A 6000-nucleotide genomic window follows, 5' to 3' on the forward strand; every position below is an offset into this window, starting at 1 on the left:
TCTAATTATGTAAGATGTTTGCCAGAACACCTTGCAACATAAAAATTCCTTTCTGTGGGTTTGGTACTAGGTTCATTTCTTGCCCAGAGCTCTTAGCGATTTATTTGGGGCAGTTGTGGGTGTAGCACCTGGAGGATGAAGCTATGTAAAGCTTGCATACAAGCATTTGTTTTAGTAAATAAGACTCTAACAATGATAACTTATTTTAGGACAAAATTTGACACCATATAAGGGTGAAATCCAATATGAATCAAAATGATGATTTCAGTTTCTAATGAATCCCAAGAAATAAAGAAGGATGGAAGGACCTAAAGAAAGAGAGAGAGAAAGAGAGAAAGGGAGAAAGAGAGAGAGAAAGAAAAAGAAAGAAAGAGAGAGAGAAATCCCCTCATCCTCAGTCAGAAGCCTTTCTTCTAGAAGAATCAGATTATTTATGGAATAAGACTGATGACAAATTGATAAATCTGACTGTTCAATACATATATACACACAGAGAGCTCAATAAATAGCCCAAGCAGTGGAAGAAACTCATAAATTCATCTTCTAATGATTTCATCACCAGAGGACTTCCCTGAGATGTTGTATATCTCTGCCGGCATTTGTGTGTACATGGTGTGAGTGTTTAATATCTATTCTTGTATCTAGAAAGCATGAGGGAGGAAGTCCATTTGGATATATTTTCATACAATTAATAATAATGTGGAGTTTATGCTTTTCTTATGCCAAAACTGTGCTTGGCAGATTTTGGAGCCATCCAGATGCAGATGTTATTCCAAGTCTGAATTGCTCTGATTTTCTCATCCCTTTGAAACAATGTTAGTTCAAATGATGTTAAGTGTGCTCCAATTCTGTCTTTGTTCAATGAAAAGCCATTTTAAAGTTTTTTAACAAGACTCCTTGAGATACTGCTTTAAGATGGCTTCAATTTTCCAGCCTGGCCAAGGCTCTGGGTGCATTTTGGTTCATTTAGGTCTGATTGCAGTCAGTGAGAGGCCTTTCATTGATTTCAATGGGATTTGGATCAGGTTTGTCTGCAGTATGACTTACATATGTTTGCTGCCATGAAACAAGCCAACTTTCACAGCAGTAGCATCCAAGGGACTACAGTAAATGCCTTTTCTAAGTACAGGAAATAAACCCAGGATAGCAGACCTTGCTCGGGAGCAAGTGCTGGTTTATTAATGGTGACTACTGTATATAACATATCTTGAGTGTCTGCCCTTTCAGTGTGGCAAGAGCTTATTTTCTGATTCAGACGCTCCCAGCAGTCAGCTCATCTTAATATTTAACATGGTGCTTGGCTCTCCTGCAGGATTCCCTTATCATGATTTCAAATTCCCGTTGACACTCTCTGGGCATTTTGCTGCCTTGAATATCTGCTGCAGGACTCTTCGAGGCACAAACACACCATCTTTTATATAATTTGGGGTTTTTTGTGGCTTCCAAAAGAGGCAAAAATAAATAAATATGTCATGGAGCCTGGACATTTTCTAGTTTGGGTGTTTTGTTTATTTGTTTTGTTTTGGGTCTTTTTTTTAAGTCACATAGGTGGACCTTTCTGCACAATTTTATTTTGTCTTTGTTACTGTTTTTTTGCCATCCAACATAATTATCTTGATTGGTGGGTGGTCAACAAAGTTTTAATTAGATCCAGGGAGATTTCAGCAGGACTGTGTATTAAAAAAAGCCAAAAAAGTGTTGTTAGAATCATCGTTTGCTTATGTTATGTGGCACTTTCTGTGAAATACGATGTCACCTCCTTGCATTTCTAGTTTTGTCCTCCCTTCTCCTGCCTTGCTCTTTCTCTTGGCTCATGGGGGCTGGTGAGCCGGCACTAACAGCCATGCACAGTGGCAACGTCACAAAGCTGTCCCTGCTGCAAAGCGTCCAGCAGCTCAGTCCCTGCCAAACAGAGGCTTTGATCCACCAGCTTGTGCCAGTTCAGAAGAATGGAGGATGCATATCCATTTTTTGTGGAAAGGCACATGGTTTGGGACAGGCAATTGGCACTGATGGTGCAGTGAATGACACTGAGGGAAGAGCAAGAACCGCACTGGAGAGCTTTTTCTGGCTGGTTATAGTTATTAATTTTTGACTGGAAAGGGGTTGTTTTTATGTATTCAGTTGTCCAGAAATATCTTGGTAATGACTTAACCTGAATAGGGGGAAGGGGGAGAGAAAAACGCATGTTGATTTTCTAAAAGCAGGCAGGAACGCTGTTATTTTCCAATTAACATTCAGCATTAGAGAACAGTCCAGCTGGAAAGAATCAGCTAAGCAATATGAAGCTTTTTGTTTTCTGCACTTTTTCCAGTGAGTTTTTCTCACAAACCTTCTTAAAAAAAACAAAAAACAAAAAACGACTAATAGCAACTTAGGTCAGTTCCTTGGCTGATGGGAATTAACTTGCCATAGGCTCCAATGGAGTGACTGAAATAACCCTGGTGGGGATACAACCTTTCATAAGGGAAATCCACATTCATCTAGTGAAGACTGCCCCTGTTTCAGTGCTGGAGGGAAGCCTGAGAGTCAAAAACCATCTGAATGTAGTATTGGTGAGGAGGATGTTTGCCTATAAAGGAAAGGTAATTAGAGCAGGTCCGGGATTTGAGAGGGGCTGGTGCTGACCTATTGACTGACTTTGGGTGAGTCGCCTTTTTCTTGCCACTTTTGTTGTTCATTCTTTCTGTCATAATATCCATATCACTTGCTTATTACATGTGGCATGAATGGAGCGAGCTCTTGGCTTAGCACACTAAAGACCCACCAGTTGCAATAGCAAGAAACACAGCAAAATGATACCATCATAGCCAGCCACCTTCAAGTCCCCCTGAGTGACCACTTACCGCATGACTACATCTAAGCAATGCAACCAGGAGTAGCCTTCAGCACAAATCCAACAGGCAGCTCACGGTCATGCCACTGGATCTCCAGTAAGACCCAGCAGGCCTTAGATCCTGCAGCTCACATGGTGTACACACAGCAATGAGCAGTGGCAAAGCGAAGGCCGATGGGAAGGTGAGGGGCTGGCACATTTCCAAGTCAATATGTGCACACACGGGTAAACACACACAAACACACATGCACACAGAGAGAAATATATATCTTTTTTTTAGCATTTTTCTAAATTTGTATCTGAAATCTTCTCTCTTGCAAGTTGCTCTTTTCAAATGATTAGCTAGGACTTGTGCTGGGGTGAAGTCTGCTGAGAAAAGAAACAACAGAGCTTGTCTAACCAACAGCATCCTCTACCTTTATATACAATTTCTGTCTCTCCTCCCAAGTGTTCAGGGGAATCTGCCTGAGGATAGTTCACAATGGGACTTTCGCCTATATACAAGTTATGGAAAAAAGTATGAAAACTGAATCCCACTCTCATCCCTTCTGGACTTGGCTAACCCATCTCACACACAGGTAAAACAACCCAAAGACAGGCTGAGGACACTTGGGTTACAAAGCAGGTCTGAGGAAAAAACCCAGCTTTTAAATGCAAGAATTGAGAGTCTGCCTCGGGCTCCACTGAAGGACAGGTATTGGGTGAAAGATTTGGTCCTTCACATTTCCCTTGAGGGTTACTACTCTGAGAACTTCCTGACCAGGCTACCATCTCACAGTCCCTTGTCATGCTGCTCAAGTATGTCCCTATGTGATCTTTCAAGGTCAGCCCCTCAGTGAGGCAGGGGAGAAACATGACCTCAAATTTTCCTGGTGGAGCCACTGAGATGCTGTACTTTACAGGGACTTGAAAACTCTGGGAATTAGGTGCTTTGCCGCTCCTGAGAGTCCTGCTGAGCACATACATTTACCTTAAAAAAGATGTTTCCAAACCCTGTGCGCAACATCAGCAGAGCACGGAACGAAGCTCGGCCTCCCGGGTGTGAGGGCGCACCGTATGCACAGGCGGTCCTGCTCCCCTACCACCAGCCAGTTTTCACAGGGGAGTTTGAAGTTGGGCAAATTATCCCAAAGCTTAAATGGGCAGAAAAAGAGCAAGTTGGCAAAGTTTATGGAAATGTATAAGCACCCTTTACAGTAGTGCAGAGATGGAAATGTTGCCAGATATTTCTAAACACTGTTTTGCATAAATTTCAATATATATGTTCTTATTTAACAAATATTTATTTAGCTATCGCCACAGTTTTCCTTGAAGGGTCTAGCAAGGGACCAGGGAGAGTGACAAAACCACTAGCTTCTGCTGAGAAATGATATGCCCTGCAGTCACACTGTGTATTTAGAGTCTGGAGACAAATTTTAGGGCCTGGATTTATTTATAGTGTCTAATACATGCTTTGATAATTATGTGCATAGGAATGAAAAACAAATTCTCCAGATTAAAAAGCATAAAGAAAGCTTGTTTGGATTAACATGATCAGCTGAAAGCATCAGTTTGATTCTTGGTATATATATAATTTACTGAACTGCAAAATAAACATACTCTACTGCTCCTCTGCTGAAGGCTCCAGCTGTAAATATTTCATTACTTTAAAAATGTATTGCTATTAGATAGGTCTTTTAGTATTCAGCAGAATCAAGTTTTAAGTAATAAAATAAGATTGTTTCTTTTTCCCGAAGGACCTTTTTTGAACATACTATTTCAGTTAGGTGAAAACCATTCTTCCACCTGTTGAGTGCAGACCGAATTCTCCCATAAGCAAGCCGGTTTTCTGCTCAGCTTTGAAGGCATAGATCAGCCCTGGTCCTCATGAACACACAGGCTCAATCACAAATATCTGAAGTCTCAGCCTGCATAGTTTCACTCCTGTTCCTACTGAATCATACCCTGGAACCCATTGCCACAGGAAGCTGCTGAAGCTGAAATTTCATTTATTACAAATATCTCTGCTGATAAAGTAAATATCTAGAGTTATGACAAGTTTCTCTGACAGTGAAAATCCACTGGGGCTTCCCCATTGTGGACTCACGCGGTGTTGTGTACAGTATAGAACTATTTCTCATTAGTTGTATAATTAAGCCTGTATGTAACAAACATCTGTTGGTACAACATGTAACACAGGTAATAGATACAAAGCCCAAGTTAGACACTGATTTTGAGCCTGGCAAGTGGCTTCTGCACTGAAGATGCTTTTGAAAGAAGAGGGCTGGAGGCCTGGTGCTGCCATGGGGACGTCCAACAATTCCCACAGGATCTGTGGCATCTTGAGACAGTGGCAGCCTGGAACTGGCCGTAGCAGCCTTTTGGCTCATGATCCTGATTCACACGCAGTCGGCTTAATCGGGCAAACGGAAGTATCAGCCACTGAAGGAAAGAGAGGCAGAGAACTCAAACTCCCTCTGCTCATAAAATACATGAAAATATTCACATGACAAATGTGAATAACGACAAAGACTGGGGCTAGTCAGGGCACTAAGATACCGTGAGACTGTAACAGAGAGACAGGTACTGACCTAGTTACACTGTCATTATAACTTTTCTCTACACAACCATGACACTTCTGATGACTTGCCTACCTTTATTAGAAGACATGCTTTTGCAGAGGATTTCAGAACAGTTGCTTCCTGATCAGGGGAAAAAAAATTCAAAGCACTCAAAGAATTCAAATTCTTCATCGTTTTTCCACTGTTAGAAAGCTTTTCAGTTGAAACCAAACATTTTTGGCTTTTGTGGAATGACTTGATGGTGTTGGGCAGCTCTTTTATGCAGGAAGTGATGATTTTTGCTGTTCAGTAATCTACTGTCCTAAACACAGGATTAAATGTGGATGCATAGAGACATAGAAAGATTTTGTCGAGTGCATCTGAGGTACCAAAGCCCCAAATAATCACAACCTGTGTTGTGAGTTATGACCTGTCCCAAACTAAATTAGTGGGAGTTAAATGGCTGGCACAAAACCTCACCCGAAGAAGCTGTAGGATTACAACTTCTTCAAGTTATATTACAATCTAATCTTTTGATTATAATGTGTCAGCTGTTTTCCAATCAAAGGAAAAGATATCCTGTCTTTCTTCACTGAGCACTGAGTCAGTAAAAAATGAGAAAGA

This window comes from Dromaius novaehollandiae, chromosome 6, assembly GCF_036370855.1.
Source record: "Dromaius novaehollandiae isolate bDroNov1 chromosome 6, bDroNov1.hap1, whole genome shotgun sequence".
Lineage (NCBI taxonomy): Eukaryota > Metazoa > Chordata > Aves > Casuariiformes > Dromaiidae > Dromaius > Dromaius novaehollandiae.